Below are 18,025 nucleotides of genomic sequence, written 5' to 3'. Positions count from 1 at the left end.
CAGCTGTTGAACATGTAGTGTTAAAAAAATTGCCACAGGACAAACAAAAATGGAGTGAAATGTGAAAATCCTGATAGACCTGCATATTGATGATGACTTACTTTGTCTCATATGGGAATGAAAAAACCATTATTGAAGCTGAGGGGAAATGAGAACTGTAATGGTCTAGGGGTAAAATAGATGCAGACCAAAACATTCATAATACAATGTGACCACAGCCATTGGCTTTATTTGTACACACAACAAAAATAAAAAGCTAATTTATTTGCCTTGACATCATTTCAGTCAGATCAAATCTCAGGACAAAGCATAAGCAATCCCTAGGAAACTCGACAGCAGAAGGTAGTTAATTTGTGCACACTGCAATTTGATCAAATCAGTGGAAACTTCAGTTAGAACAAGTCTTCTTAAATTACATTGTGTTAAATGTCTTAAATGACATTGCAAATTAGGAGTACATTTAATCATGTGAAATGAGCAATCATGGTACGATGTGAGGGTAACTCTTATTTCAGAAATCAAGCTCCAAAACATCAGTAATGATCTTAAAAAACATGATTTAAAAAACATTTATCATTATATGAAGTTTAGTCTGTTGTAATTAAAATGACGTTTTGGAGTTTTGAAGGCTCATGAGTGGCTCAACAGAAAAGCGTTCTATTGTCAGGTGATTTGGATAGCCATCCGTAGCCAGGAGTCTACAATATCCATCCGTCCAATTTCTTAACCATTTATCCTAGACAGGGTCGCGGGGAGCCTGGAGCCTATCTAAGGGATCTCGGGGCATGAAGCAGGAGACACCCTGGACGGGCTGTCACCCCATCTCAGGGCACAATTGCACACACATTCACACACCATGGACAATTTGGAAATGCCAATCAGCCTATAACGCTTGCCTTTGGACTTGGGGATGAAACTGGAGTACCTGGAGGAAACCCCCAAAGCATGGGGAGAACATGTAAACTCGAGCACACAGGGCAGAGACAGGGTTCGAACCTCCAAACCCAGAGGTGCAAGGCAAACATGCTTATTGGCCATGCTCTCAGGGGGAAGGGATGGCATTACCCTCTCATCTCTTACAATCAGAGCAACACTAGCCAATATTGGGGCATCAGTAAGCTCATGTATGTGGAAGAGGGCTTTCTTCCAAGTGTGTTACACTGCCATGGAATGTAGCATGAGCAGTATTTTTTTAAAAAAAACAACAAAAAAAACAGGTGAAGGTTAGCTTCATGTGTCTCAGAGGAAGTATGTGTTTGCCCCAACCTCCCCAACTGGTAGCTGTGATGGGGAGAGTTAGCTAATAGGTAGGAATTAGCAAGACCAAATTTGGAAGGAAATTGTTGGGTTGATTCTAGGTTTCAATTGCCATATCAGACCCTGTATAATGAAAACAAAGCTAATTTTGATTAGTGGAAATTAACAAGCTTAAAATATTTATGTAGGGGAGCACGGTGGCTTAGTGGTTAGCATGTGTGCCTCGCACCTCCACGGTTGGGGGTTCGTTTCCCACCTCCGCCCTGTGTGCACAGAGTTTGCATGGTGTCCTCATGCTTCGGGGGTTCCTAAAGGTACTCTAGTTTCCTCCCCCAGTCCAAAAACATGCATTCTAGGCTGACTGACATTTCCATTATCCATAGAGTATGAATGTGTGTGCAATTGTGCCCTGTGATGGGTTGGCACCCCGTCCAGGGTGTCCACCGCCTTGTACTCCAAGTCCCCTGTCTAGGATAAATGGTTAGGAAAATGGATGGATGAAAATATTTGTATACTTTAGTCTAACAGATAAATACCTGTTTAATATAAACACCTATTTAAAGCCTAACAGCTTTTGTTTACTTATTTACTTCAAAATCCTTAAATTAAATCACATTTCAACTGTTTATTAGCATAACTGTCATTATGCCACCGTAAAACAAAATATTGTTTCAAACTGCATCTTCAGGACATGGTAGATTAGTGTAGATTAGAGTTGTTCCAGGACTCAATCTGTGTCAAACTGGATATCATTGAACCCATGCTGATAACAGAATCTCACTGAGGTCCTTGATCCTTACAGACAAAAAAATTACCAAGTGTTTACCAAGCAACTGAAACAAAGGAAGGGAACACCAACATATCAAACCCTTCAATTCTAATCTAACATTATAGGATCCACATTATAATAACATGGACATATTAGACGTAATCAGGACATATTGGTTATCTTACTGGGGTTGCTGACAAGCAATTATCACTCAAGGTTTCCTGAAGGCCATCTGTTACTAAGCAATTAAAACAATAGTTGACTGCTAAAATGAGAATAAATATTTTTTACTGCAGGAGGTCTCTGTTCATGCTGGTCCTAAAAGAAATGACATTTCCAGTGATACGGAAGCATCGACACAAATCAACTGAAGTTATTTGTAATCACTGCAGATATAATGCAAAATATTTTCCTAGAATAGTGCAAAGGCCAACTCTTTTGCATAAACTTATTGAGTTGAAGTATTTTTCAAAAGTTAAGTAGATTCCAAACTTCTGGCTCATGCATTTCACTTATGTTTTTCATGTGGTGAAATTATGTGAAATTATACATATACACACACACACACACACACACACACACACACACAGATGTCATCTGGTTTTGAACAATCAAAAATTTAAACACACTTATTCTTTATTAAAAAATATATATTTTTCACATTTTATAATAATAATAAAGTCATCATAACTCACACAAACGGAACTATGGGAATTATGTTGTGATCCAAAATAAATAAAAAATAATTTAATATTTTAGCATTTTAGCAAGTAGACACCCTTATTGCCTAGAGTTTCCAGAAATGTATTCTTGGCATTTTCTCAACTGATTTCTTGAGGAATTTCCCTGAGATGCTTTTAAAACAGTATTGAAGGAGTTCCTACCTATGCTGGACACTTATTGTCTGCTTTTTGGAATATTTTTCTCCAAGTCATCCATTAAAAAAAACATTTTCTAATGAAAAAAATTAATATGTTGGCACAATTATATTTTTGTCTACAACACCATGTTGTAGTGTGTGTGTGTGTGTGTGTGTGTGTGTGTGTGTGTGTGTGTATTTATATTTCTAAAGACCTGATTTTGTTTTCTCCAGCAGGTTTTGGCTACTGTTTGTTATATAGGACATATTATTAAGAAAAATGTTAATCAGATTAAATGCCGAAAAATGATACAATGCATAAGGTACAAAAAGTTTTTTTGTGGATGTTAATCTGAGAAAGAAGTTAATGTAAAATAAGCAAAAAAAATCTGGAATTCCTTAAAGACTTCAGAGGGTTAAATGAGAGGCTTTGTGTTTAATCAAGAGTTACCCGAGCCAGTGAAAGTTTACTCTATGTGGTCATCTGGTTTTGAACAATATATCAAACACAATCAGTCTTATCAGCCAAGGAAGAGTCACTCAAAAGGAATTTGACTTGGCAGTTCTTCACAATGGCAGACATTGTAAAAAAAAAAATTAAGAAGACATATAAAAAAGGTTCAATGAATGTGCAGGTAACTTGAGATTTTAGCTTATAATATGGGTCCTAACAACACTATATGCAATATGGCCAGAATCTATAGACCAAAAACATGTCTTTGTTTTTCTACTATCTCGTCTATAGCAGGATTTAGCATGTGCACTACTGCGGCACGAGGGTCTTCAGCAAGAGCGTGATAATCCTGTCAAACATTAAATGTATTAGGACAAGTCAGGAAAGTACTTGAGTAGCAAAACCACTCAAGCTGCATCTAATGATAGAGAGAACACTTATGTTGGATTATAGTTTATAATCCTGGAAGCAAACCTAGGGGTGGAAGAAGCTAAGAAACATTTGGAATAATTACTCAGTCTTTCTCAAATGTGTGCAGAGGTGATACCAAGGTTCTAAAGATACAGTGAAGAACTTTGAATGCCCTATTAAATGTTAAAAGGAAAACAGGAAAGGGAAATAAAAGTAAAACGGAAAATACTCTGCTTACTGCTTGCTATGATTTAAAACACTACATCACTACATTTCTGTATAAGCAGATATTTGTAAAGTCAACAGGTGACCTATCGGACAGTGTCAAGGAGTGGATCTAAATCTAAATGACAGCAATATTAAGACCTAACACCTATCACTGTAATCTATCTGTTGCTATGTACACTTGCACTTGTGCACTTATTGCACTTGTGTTATATAAGCTAGTCTGAGTTATTATCATGCTAGCTAACATTCAAGAGATTAGGAATAAAGCTGTTAGGTAGCATTAGCTAATGTTCTCCCAAACAACAAAGGTACTATCAGTAACTACAATCGCTGCAAGACTGAACGTAGATGTCTTTTTCTTTTGGTAAGCTTTATTGTACTTTTTTGTTCATGCTTTAAATAAAGTTAGGAGTTTATTTTCTATGTATTTGGGACACACTGTCTGGTACTCTATCTTGAGTGAAGATACATGGCATATGGAATTTAGTATAAAACTGGTTTGTTAGTCTGTGATGCTGCCTTTTGGGTTGTGTGTCCAAACAGAACATAACACTGATGTTCCCACGATCCAGGATAACAAATGTAAGGTGCACTGAGCCAAATCTGAGTGTGACTTGCTTGACAAGGTAGATTGGGACATGTTCATTGGCTTGCAAAATCAACAGACTTCAATCCCATAGAAAACCTGTGGGATCATTTGGATATGAATTCTATACATTAAAATATATGGAATAAAATAGTGCTTTCCAGTAGCATTTGAAATCAGACCGTGCTTGTGTGATTGATCTAATCACAGGACACAATTAATTGCACTACACATTGATCAGCACTGAGGGATTCTGAGGGAACAGTCAGACTATAATATTATCCTGTCAGATCTACTCTCCAAACTGACAGATAATAAGCACTTTAAGAGCATATGACTGAACTATGCAAATTATTAGTATATTGTTACCAAAGAACAGCATTGTATTGCAGTATGTAATGTATTACGGTTGCCTGTGTTATTTAAAACTAGTGTGAAAGAGATCTGGGTGTGTGTGTGTGTGTGTGTGTGTCCTTCAAGGCCATATAGTTTGGCAACTTTCAAATAAAGTATGGTACATCAGACATAATGAAAAAGTTCAAACGCATCAAATATGGAGGTGTCAAATGGAGTGTAGTAAATGCTCAAAATGAAAGAGGTATGGAGTAAAGTGCCTCTCTGTGTCTGAAAAACTGGACTTCATTATCTGATGGAGACACAATAGCACTCACAAACCTATTCCCTATTCCCTACTCTTTTCTAATGACACGATTAATAAGCCAATTCCTATATTCTGTTTGCTTTCAAGTGGGAACATAACCAATCCAGATACACAAAGCTGTTTGAACTGTCAGTAAGGAGGAAAGAGGCGGGAGAGTGCATAACCCTAATCTTTCCATTTGAAACATGTAATTAGATACAAAGTATAGGGAGGCACTTTGTGAATTTTCCCCTCTGATGCTAAATACATCCAAAGACTGAGGTTTCCTAGTGTTTGTACCAGCTTTCACCAAGTGTGTAACTGTCAGTATGAAGTCATCAAGACTGAGAGATATATAGAACGAGAATGCAAAAAAACAAACAAAATTAAAACCATAAAAATGCAGGTCAGAGAACATACCTGCTGCAATATTCAATAATAAGTAGAGATAACACAAACGAATATGAAATAATAGTCATCGGAAAAAAAAAGATGTAGGAAAGTTAAAGAACACAAATAGGCAGAGAGTGAAAGAGCGGGGGGAAAAAAGTGTGGTCTATTGAGGCAAGCAGCAGGTTCTGCTGCATAAAAGTGGAGGGTAATGAAAGCAAACCCAGAGGGAGACCTGAAGCAATCACCAAACACAATAACACCATAGAGATGCCCGTCACCCTGGAGACAATGGAGACCTCTACTCAATGATGTCATCTTTCCAAATAGGGCCACCACCATTAGGCTAAGAGGTTCAAGAGATTCTATAGAGAGCGAACTGCTCTCTTGTCCTTTTGGAGAAGTATTGGTTTAACTCATCCATTCTTGAATGATTGTTTTCTTTTGTGAGTTTATTTAGGATCTTTAAATACTACAACCACCACAACCAAAATTACAATATGAATATGGAGCAGCGCAGGTCGCAGATTGAGCTCAGTGAGGCAGTTCTGAGGAGAAGTTCTGTATTTTCCCAACCTATTGAACTATGGCAGATTCCCTAGAAAAGCTTCCATTTCACATTCACTTTGAACATTAGAAGACAGGATGACAAATTGATATGGCACCAAGTGGAACTGGAACAACTACAACTTAAGCCTATGTGTGTGTGCATGAGAGAGAGAGAAGGGCAGATTCTGAACTCATCGACCCTCAGGCTAACGTGATCGCACAACACTTCTGTTTCTTAACGCTCACATGCTGTACATGGTCGAAGCAGATTTCAGCCTTCAAATTTATCCTTCTCACTGACACTTCAACCTAATCTCACAACCTCTTTGTGGAAAAAAAACAATGATAGTTAACATAAAGTAAAATGGAAATGGCACTTAATGGTGTAAGTACATTACATCGTATTCTAGCCTCTGTAGTTTGTGAGGTTCTTGTAGCAGCTGAAGTTTCCCCTCTTTTTTTAACAGGGGCACCCCAATGGTCTGGACATTGAAGGTCAATTACATAACATACAGTGTAGCCAAATCCTGTCTTGTAACACCCTTTCCTTCCTAAGAGGCTGAAGAGGGAGGTTATGATGTTTACAAAAAAAAAAAAAAAAAAGAAGAAGAAGATTAAGATAAGAATTTTCACTTTCTTTTTTTCCAGACTACATTATACACTAATACACTATTAGAGAAAATGAACAAAGATGTTGAAAAGTTACCCGACTGTATCCCTAACTTACAATACAAATGAAGATAAGAACAAAACAAAAATGTTGAAGGCAATTTGTGTTCAAACAAATTAGGATAAACTGCTTAAGCAGCTATGACTTGAAAATGGCTCACTAATGGGCTATAAAGAGAACTAAAAAGAGTATTAGCTAATAGCTTTTACCATTTATGCAGTGTCCTTTATAGAGAACTGGGAGCTATTTCCGATTCAAGAATAGCGTGCGTCAACTAGAGAGTGATTTCGGCCTCAGCCTTTATGTGTGTGACACGTGACAGAATGGCAGCTTCCACTGCCTCCCTCGTTCCACCCTCCATCTGTGCAGTCGAGCCTGAACAGCCTGCATCTCTCCTTGAGAAGGCCATAAGGCTGCGCAGCTTGAACGCAGAATGGTGTGATGTCATGCTGCATTAGAATGCTCAGCACCCGTTGGCAGCCTTTCCCCTCCGTCACGTTTCACTGTGCCCATGACAGAAGCGCATAATTCTGAAAAGTTTGAGATTTCTCTTTGCTTTGAGGTAACTCGGATCATTGAGTGTGTGTGCCAAGCATGACTAAAGTTCTCCAGAGCACTGTGGCAGGCCATCTGCCTTTAGTATAAAGAGACATTTGCTGGAAGCAAGGATTTCTTATGGGCAGTTTTACTTATGGCTCAGAGGTGGTCAAAGTATAACCACACCAAAGACGAAGGAGATACACAAGTCACCCTTTTTAAAATATCTTATATTTTTGAGGCTTGTATCACTGCCAAAAAGTGAGGCTCAATAAATTGATACGGTTATTGACATATAATAACATTTTTATTTCATGATTTGAAGATAGGTAAGCATTCTAAGAAACACAAGAAGTGAAATGCTACTCTCTACAGGGGTGGACAAATCATAAATCCCTCAGTCTAGTAAATTTTAGTCTGGTCTAGTAAAGCTCCAAGGTGCTTACCGAGTCCTTTTTTTTTGGTTGCCTAGAAACCCAACTGACTAGGCTGAAATGTGGTAGCTACTTTTTTTTAGCTACCACATTTATCTACAATGGACAATTTTTACCATTGTCTATTGTCTGTCTTTATTTGGTTTTATTCTGTTGTCTGTTTTTCTTTTCTAACTCTGTTCAGCACTTTGGTCAGTTTTGCTGTGTTAAACGTGATATATAAATAAAATTTACTTACTTACTTACAAGCTACTGTAATGTAATGACATATGGCAAGCTAGCTAGTTAAGTGCATTACTACAGACCATGTGACTAGGTATACAATCACGTTTGTGTCCTCGACAAAAAGTTAAGTCACTGGTGACCATTTCATCTAAGAGATTCTGTCTTCACATCACATCTAAGCCATACTCAAGTCTGGCTAGTCTCATTAATTTCTCTTGATATGTTTAACCGCATTTTGTGCTAGCAGGAGATTTAAATGACAGCTTGACACTGCACTTTAGTCTGTGCACTGTCCCCATATTTTCATGTTCCTAATTCTGAAAACATCATCTGTGATGCTTGCACGCTAATTAATCCAAATAGAGCAATCAGAGCACGCTATAGTAAGAGCATTATGATGCGTCACACCAGTCTTAATCACATTACATTTAAACCTAACATAACAAATGGGCCACAAGTCGAACTCGACGCCAACGGCATCCACCACTACTGAGCGTAGTTGTTCTTGTTACTAATTTGTATGTCGGAATTACCTTTAAAATATACTTCAAACATGAAGGAAGCTACTGAAGAAAAACTATTTGAGACATTTGTCCTTGCTGTGACCTTGACCCTGTTTGAATCCATTTCAAAATCTAATCAGTCCATCTGCTGGTTACAATGATAATTCCATATAAATCCTACAACCATTCTACCACTCATTCTTAGAAATCTCAGTAACAAGAATCTTAGACAGATGGACAACCCGAAAACATTAAAGTGGTGGAGGCATTACAAAAATATGTATAGCAAAAATATCAGTATAAGGAAGAAACTTTGAGAGGAAATTACTCTCAAATGACTGAGGACAGCTTACTTCTGTTAATTCTACACTGATCTATATTTGCCTAATCACTGTATCTTTAATCCAGTCTCTCTGGAAAGAATCCTAAAGAGTTTCTGTCTTTTTCATGCTCTCCTCTTCAGTGGTGCTGACAGGGAATAAATCTCATCATTTGGAGAGCAGCCACGAAACATATTTCATAATAAAACATAACCCCTTTATTGACCAGCTTTCTTGGCTGCATTGGAATACTTCTCTTCACATACCCCAATGCACTTTCTCCTTCTTGCACGTACATGAAGGGATATGCTCATTTCTTTGTAGTCTGTATATTTTTTCTTACAACTGCTGTTTTCATACTCAAGATATACGCAAATACTCAAAACATGTCATTTCTGAGAAAGAGCATAACAGTCCTGATAGCTTATTTCCATTTACAGTGACATGTGCACACCTTACTTCTGAAACCTGGCTTACATTGGCAACAGATGTTCTATGCAGATTTCGCATCCCAGATGGAAGCCATATTACCAGTGGAGACTCATGGTATTACACCCACATGGCTAATTATACCACAAAATATACCACCTTCTATACCAAATACATTTTGTTTGGGTTTCAACATGATTTATCTAATGATTTTACTTCCTCTGATTCTTCTCTTCAAACAGTAGATATGTTGTATCTTCTTCATAATGAGGCTGACATTATGACCAATCTCTACAAATTTCTGGCCACTTCCACTGATTTGCAGAGCCAAGTATTATGACAAGTAATACTCTCAAAAAAAACACCATGCAAAACCTTGGCAGATATCTTAGAGTTAAGCAGCAATGATGGGTTCAAGTGGAATTTGTGTATTCATGCCTTCAAATGGTAAGGCAAACACACAAATTCAGCATTTTCCACAGAATTATTCAACACAGAGCCTCTGTACAACTAAAATCACATGGAATCACATTATCTTAGTGTTGACCACAAACCAAACTTCCATGGACTCCACTATACTATACTATACTATAATATACTATACCATTATACTAAGAAACTTCCACATTGAATCTCAACTCATGTACTTGAATCCATCAGAAAATTTTGACTACCTAAGTGGGGAGGAGCATAAGATTGGGGAGGAGCATATGACTGGGCCATATAATATCACATATGTTATGGCTATGGTTACATCTAAAAAAGGAGGCTACTGGTTCACATTGTACACTTCTTCTTTGGGGAAACTCTTCCAACTTAAAAAAAAAGAAACCTACAATTCCTTGTTACAGATATAATGCTCTGGTCCATGAATATGTTCTTACGTTATAGCACAGAGATGCCATGCCAACACTGGTTACACCTGCCACGTAAATGAACAAGGAGCCAACAGTGCACACGTCATGAACATGCTGAAACAACAAACAGTCTGCTTACTTTGCACATTAAGGTTAATACTCCAGTATTTGTTCTTGTGGTTTCTGATGAGAGGTCAGCTTATGGCGGTGGGGGGAGGGGGGGTGTTTTGGAGAGGGGTGCTGCCTCCCCTTCCTCCCCTTCCTGCCCTCTGTCCACACACACATTGCTCTTACCTGCTTCCTGTGCCTCCAGCAACAGAGGAAACCACTGCCTGTCAAAAGGTCACCTGGCAACCGCTTCCGTTCAAGCACTCACTGCACCCAAACAGAAAGTTGTTATTGTGAAAGACACATAGGATGGTGAGAGACATAAAAATGGCCTTTTCTCAGAAAGCAATGTGCATAAAACAACACACTTCAGCATTTTCATTTTAGCACAATTTTTTTTATCATGCACCTGTTGTGCATTGAAAAAAGCTCTATCTCCTGTACTATAATTACACAGTCAAGGCCATGACCTGAACAATAGGAGTCCCGAGCTCCAAGCTCCAGTTAATATTTACCCTGAAAAGGACAAAATATTTGTGTTTTTTCAGTGCAAATCTTTCAGCTTGACCTGCTGTTTGACCTGCACTGTCTTGGTAATATAAACCATCATTCTGGAAATTTAGTGCTGTAGTTGCGTAGGAGGAGAGGCTGAATAGTTTAGTTCTTTACAAGCAATAAGTGTTACCCACACACGCACACACACACACACACACACAGAGAGAGAGAGAAAGAGAGAGAGAGAGCAAGAGAGAGAGAGAGAGAGAGAGAGAGAGAGAGAGATAGATAGGAGTCAGAGATATATTCATCATCTATGATATTTGCAATGAAAAGAAAACATAATAGGAACACAGATTCCCTTCTACGCCTACAGCCACACCACAGAGAGATGTTAGGAGGTCAATGAAAGCATGGTGTAAGTAGGAAGAAGAAAGAAAGGGGGTATGATCCGGAGATCAAGAACACATGTGCAGTTCATGAGCTTCACGGAAAGCGCTGGGTTTCTCGAAATATGAACATGTATGTGCTTTAGATGAGGTGCAGCCCAGCTGCAAACCTAGGGAGTGAGGAGCCTAGAGAGGACTAAAGAGTTGTTAAGCAGTAAAACTGTGGGTGAAGGAGAGGAGTACTGGATGTAAGCACGTAGAAATAAATGAGTTGCTAAACATGTATGCACCATATTTATAAAGTAACTATATTTAATTGAATGCAGTTTAATGCAATCAATATCTATAATACCTAATGTCATGGAAAGCATATAGTTTGTTGAAATTGCTTGTAACAGAAGACCAAGTTTCAGCTATTCAGTCTCTCCTCTTATGTATCTACAATCACATTTTGCAATTAGGTTAAGTGCTGAATTTCCAAAATGGTGGTTTCCTCTTACCAAGAAAGTGCAGGTCAAGCAACAGGTCAAGCTGGAATATTTGGATGTCATTGAGGAAGCTCAATGAATGCTCCAAAGACTATGTTAAATAGATAAACGCTTTCTTTTGGGCCTGCATTTGTACAGCTCTCCACAAAGTAATTACAAAATTCCACATTTTCAAAATAAGGTGTCAGCTTTTCCGAATTTCCTTCCTTTTCTCCACATTTTTCCCCATTTCACATGAGGAGATTAGGACTCAAATCCAGCACCCTCAAATTAATCTTTCATACGAAAGCATTCAAACAGCTATGTGTGAGAGGGCCATTTCCATGACAACAGGACGAGATTAGGTGGTGATTGTGCGGGACCTTGATTGGGAAAAGCACTTAAAGATTTCTCTTCTCACTGTGAAAATGGGCTGGCCTGGCGAACAAAAGAACACAGAGGAAAAAAAAAACAGAGCATGTGAAATTCATTGGCAAATTTCAGGATATGACTGATGCATGCATTTCAATTTCAGGCCTTTTAGTCTTTTTCTTTTTTTTGACTGGTTGATCTAAAAAAATAAAATAAATTATTGTTACTGCATGTGCAATATTTTCCTTTGTGAAAAAAAGATTTGAGCAGATTTCCATTCATTTCTAGCTTTTCACCTGAATTCTTTTAAAGCACATTCAAGTAGCGTGACAGACGTTCGTGAATAAGATAATGAATTCACACTCCTGCAGCCTCATTGTTAGTTACGCTTTCAGTTATTGTTTGCAGTCATTCAATGCTCTCAGCATAGAAGGGCATTTTGCAACTGGCCACTTTATTAGGAACACCATACCAATACTGGGTAGGACACTTTTGTTCTCAGAATAACATCAGTTCTTCATGACATGGATTCCACATGGGGTTGGAAAAAATTCCATTGAGTTTCTGGTCCATGTTGACATGACAGCATCACATAATTAATGCACGTTTGTCAGCTGTATATTAATGCTGCAACTCTCCCTTTCTACCACATCCAAAAGGTGCTCTGTTGGATTCAGATCTGGTGACTTTGAAGTACACTGAACTCATTGTTTGTTCATGGGGCCAGCTGGGACAACACAGTGCATTATCATGCTGGAAGTAACCATTATAAGATGAGTAAATTGTGGCCACGAAAGGGTGCATGTGGTCAGCAACAATACTCAACGAATACTGCGGCATTCAAACGATGCTTGGTCAGTGATAAGTGGACCATTGTGTGCCAAGAAAACATTCGCCACACCATTACACCACCACCAGCCTGAACTGTTGACACAAGGCACGTCTTCTGTTGTTGTAGCACATCCACCTCAAGGTTCCATGTATTGTTCTTTTCTGCTCACCACGGAGTGGTTATTTGAGTTATGGCTGACTTCCTGTCAGCTGAAATGAGTCTGGCCATCCTCCTCTGACATCAACAAGAGGTTTCTACCTGCAGAACTATGGCCCACTGGGTGTTTTTTGTATTTTACACTATTCTGTGTAAACTCTAGAGATGGTTGCACTTTCTGAAATTCTCAAACCAGCCCAAGAAACATGCCAAGGTCACTGAGATCACATTTTTGTTTCTGGTGTTTGATGTGAACATGTGAACTGATTTAAGATTAAGATTTTGAGCTGTATCTGAATGATTTTATGCATTGTGCTGCTGCCACATGATTGGCAGCTTGGATGATTGCATGAATTAGGTGTTCTTAATAACGTGGCTGGTGAGTGTATGTATGTACACAAACAAGCAAATGGTGGCAGACTTCTCAAATCTACAATTTTCTGCACTGGACACTACTGAAACTCAGGGTCAGCAGTGGCTCAATGGTTAAATGCTCTGGGTTACTGAGCAGAAGGTCAGGAGTTCAAGCCCCAGCACAGCCAAGCTACCACTGTTGGGCCTTTGGGCAAAGTCCTTAACACTCAGTTGTGTAAGTAAGATAAATGTAAGTTGCTCTGAATAAGGGCGTCTGCCAAATGCCATAAATGTAAAATCAGAATCTTCTCTTGGTAACTGTGTCCATATTGCTAGCAAATAAACCTTCGACTGTAGAGAAGATTAAACAGAGAGAAGTTGTGACAGGGTTAGAGACAGATTTACATCGACACAAAATGAATGTCTGACCTCATTACACCAAGGTAGTACATAATGAGGTGGTCCAGATTTACTGCATCGGAACAGCTCCATGATGCCAGCACTACTGAGTTACGATGAAGGTCACAGTCAGGTCACAGTCATGTTAGTGCTAGCATTACTGAAACCAGGACCTTCAGAATACTGGTGACCAGCTGAAATCACAATGACTTTAAGAAGAAATTAACATACACAATCAACTCCAGAATTATTGGCACCCATGGTAAATATGAGCAAAGATGGCTGTGAAAAATTGCCTCTATTGTTTACAATTTTGATGTTTTGTTACCACAGATTTTGTGCAGATTTGGGCCAAGTCATGCAATGTGACATCATCACAATGTGCATTCAGCCAAAACTCTCTTCAATTCACGTGCGCTGAAAATGAGTACAGCTAAAAAGTCTCATCTACCAACAAACATCACTGCAAAAGACCATGCAAAACAATTTCGTACAATTGCAATTTCACCAATTCATAGTTTTCTGAAAAAAAGCACAAAAACCTCTGCAAGCTGCATCACAAATTTTGAAAAAAAGCCACAGTAAAATCAAACATTTATGGCCACAACAATCACAAAAAAAATCTATGAAATCCTGTATGGACTGATTAAAGGTTAGATTTCTCGGTGAGATTAAGCTAATAAACCACAGACATTTTTCATGACTTTTTTTTTTTTACCAATGATTTTGTAAATCACTGTACCTTACTCTGTATGATTTATGGTACAACACATACAATCCTCTACCAAAATATAGGCTAATGTAAAGACTTCACTCTATGTGCAAACTTTATCACAGCATAATCAGAGGCAAAGCTTTTGGTACTCATTACAGTATAATGCCTCTATATTACCCTTGTTGAAAAACAACTACAGAAAGAATGGTCTTCAGGAAACAGGTCAATCAGTGAACACTTACTGAAATCAAGCCTAAAGTCCTAAAGTAATCTTAAAAAACAGCAAGTGTTTACCCTATTATTGTGAAACATTATGAGGGCTCATAGTTGCATGGATTTAATGTTAAGAGGCTTTCGCATAAGGGGAAAGAGCTAAACACCACTGAGAATGGGAAAGTAGGGCTCAAGTGAAAGATTTTATTTTTTTTGTATTTATGAAATACACTTAATAGATGGAACATTTATGAGCTAATAAAGAAAGCAAAAAAATAACATTAAATAAAAAGTTGTCCCAATACCCTTTAGAAGAATAGATTCTAAGTAAAATATACAGTGCTGTGAAAAAGTATTTGCCTGATTTCTTCTTTTTGTGTGTGTGTATATCTCATGCAAAATAGTTTTAGATCTTCAAATGAAATTCAACATAAAACAAAGGCAACCTGAGTAACTCATTTTACAGTTTTTTTTGTTTATTGAAGCAAAAAAAAGTTATCCAACACCTATCACCAATGTGAAAATCTATTTGCCCCCTTAAACTTGAAATCTGTTTGTTCCAACTTTAACTGCAATAATTGCAACCAAATGCTTCTGATAACTGGAGATCAGTCTTTCACTTACTTCTAGGACTAGGATTTACTCCTATGCTTTGGATCATTGTCTTGCTGCATAATCCAGTTGCACTTGAGTATTAACTTACAGACTGAAGACATTCTCCTTTAGGACTTTCTGATAGAGGGTAGAATTCATGTTTCCCTCGATTATTGTCTGTAGGTATGATGTGCTTTTTGTGGAATTCTGTGTTTGGTTTACGCCAGATGTAACGGGACCCCTGTCTTCCAAACAGTTCCACTTTCGACTCATCAATTCACAGAACATTCTCCCAAAATTTTTGAGGATCATCAAGGCGTGTTTTGGCAAAATTCAGACAAGTGTTAATGTTCTTCTGGGTTAGCAGTGGTTTTCACCTTGCCATTCCTCCACGGAGGCCATTTTTGCCCAGTGCCTTTCTGATAGTGGAGTCATGAACACTGAACTTTATTGATGCAAGAGTTACAAGGTTTGTGCTATCATTTCCATCTTTTCATAAAACTGGTTAAAGGACAGAACACACATCTCATCAGGGACTATTTTACTGTTTGAATGTTGTCATCGATTTCTAGTACAGTTCACCAAGGCTACTATTTATTTATTTATTTATTTATTTAATTCTGCATAATAATTGTGACCAGAACAAAAATGATCACTACATTATACACCACTAACACATGAAGGAAGTTAATATCTTGTAAAACAAAATGTATTAGCTGTAGAATGTACACTTGTACAAAACAAGTCTTGCCTGCTTGTATCCCAAGGACGCATGAAGTACTCCCCCCCCCCCCCCCCCCCCCCCCCCCGCGAAGTATGCTTCTTGATCATAAAATTGCAATTCTGTCTCTGCCAAATAAAACAACAAGATTTAAGGTTAATTCCCCCTTAAGAGGTGTAAGCACATTTTGGCTCCATTCAACAACGCTGTGACATTGAAAATCCGGATATTCCTGTAAGCGATTGTTCCAGATAGAGGTTACATCGTAAGACGAGCTGAAGAACCGACAAGCAGGGACAAGACTTTTGTTTTATCTAAGTGTGGGTTTCTGGATAATGCCTAGCAGCAAGAGAAAAAGCTAAACAGCCATTACGTTACCACACTGTCACTAACCACTGTTTATCTCAATAAACCCAGCATAAAATGGCAGTCTTATCTACAGCACATAAAAATACCAATAGAGTCCACAAATACAATCTGATATTGATCCTGCTAGAATATATCAGTCCTAAATCTAAACTTTTTTTAAATGCTATGGACCGAAGATGCCTAAAAACACATTATACCGTGCGACAGCAGAGAGGAACACAGAAATGAAACATTTGTAAGCATTCCAGCTTTAGACCTTTCCACCTAGTGAAATTTGACAGACACGGTCGCGTCAGATTGGAGCGCTAGTCCGTTCTCCCTTATCTCCGCAGAACAGATGTGGCAGCTTCATGCCAATTCCCGCCTGCACAGGACGAGTAGCGCATCGTCATACGTCAGGTCTGATTTCACAGCACAGCCGTCAGCCAAAGCCTCTTAAAGCTTAGAAATGAATCCGGCTCTGTGGATGTGCTTAAATAACTGCCAGCATTTATTTAGGGGAACAGCTTTTGATTTCGTAATATTTCGGGAAGATGTGGTAGGTGTGAAAATGTTTCTGCTGAACTTTGGGAATGGCTGGATGCACTTGGCTGGGATGAACCATTCACTGAGGTTGACAGGAGTTTGCTAGCCATCAGTGTCAAAAATGAGCAAATCAGATATTCTGCTAATGGCGTTCTAATCCAACTGCTCTGAGCTACTATGCAACAGGCAGAAAAGAAGAAACGAGCAAACTTGGGCAGAAATTGGTTTGGCTTTCATTGGCTTAGCGGTTCGCATGTTTGCCTCACACCTCCGGGGTTGGGGGTTTGTATCCTGCCTCTGCCCTTTCTGTGCGGAGCTTGCATGTTCTCCCTGTGCTTTGGGGGCTTCCTCCGGGTACTCCCGTTTCCTCCCCCAGTCCAAAGACATGCAGTATAGGCTGATTAGCATTTCCAAATTGTCCATAGTGTGTGAATGTGTGTGTGTGTGTGTGTGTGTGTGTGTGTGATTGTGCCCTGCAACAAGTTGGCACCTCATCTCTGCCTTGTGCACCGAGTTCCCTGGGATATGCTCCAGGTGCCCTTGCGACCTGTGTATGGTAAGCAATACAGAACATGGATGTGTGGCTTTGTGAAAAAAGAAAAAGAAAAAAGAAGGGAACCTAAAATTTTCTTAAGAAAATTAAGGATTTTTTCAAATGTTGCTAAAAACACACAGAAGCAGGCCTATGAATCCTCTGGTCAAAAAAAAATTCAGCACCCAGGTTGCTAAAATGTAGGCTATTAAAGCAGACAGCTGAAATTCAGTTTTTAAACACCCCAGCATTGCTGCTGTTCCTGATAAATTTGTACCAATGCAACACACACTACCATGTCAGTGTCATGGCTGTGCTGAGAACGATCCACTACCCTGCAATGGTAGCTTTAATATGGTTATTACTAGCCTTAGGTTATGTGGAGTGCCATAGAAGTCGCTGGGATTGAACTGTTACTATAGAAATGATTAGACTGAGTGCATTAATATAAACCTGTGTTTGCACTACTATCAGAGACGCTGTACACTTGAACGATACCACAATATCCTGATTAAAACTACATTAGTGAACTCGTATTTTTCTTTGCACCCTGAGTTTCCATGCTGGGGGCATGTCAATAACAATAGGTGATGATAGCCATCAATATGAATATGACACCTATAGCAGACAGTAAGATTTAAGTGTTAATGGCAGCATAGTGTCTGT

This window comes from Ictalurus furcatus, chromosome 7 (genome assembly GCF_023375685.1).
Source record: "Ictalurus furcatus strain D&B chromosome 7, Billie_1.0, whole genome shotgun sequence".
NCBI lineage: Eukaryota > Metazoa > Chordata > Actinopteri > Siluriformes > Ictaluridae > Ictalurus > Ictalurus furcatus.
Note: the sequence above shows the minus strand (reverse complement) of the source record.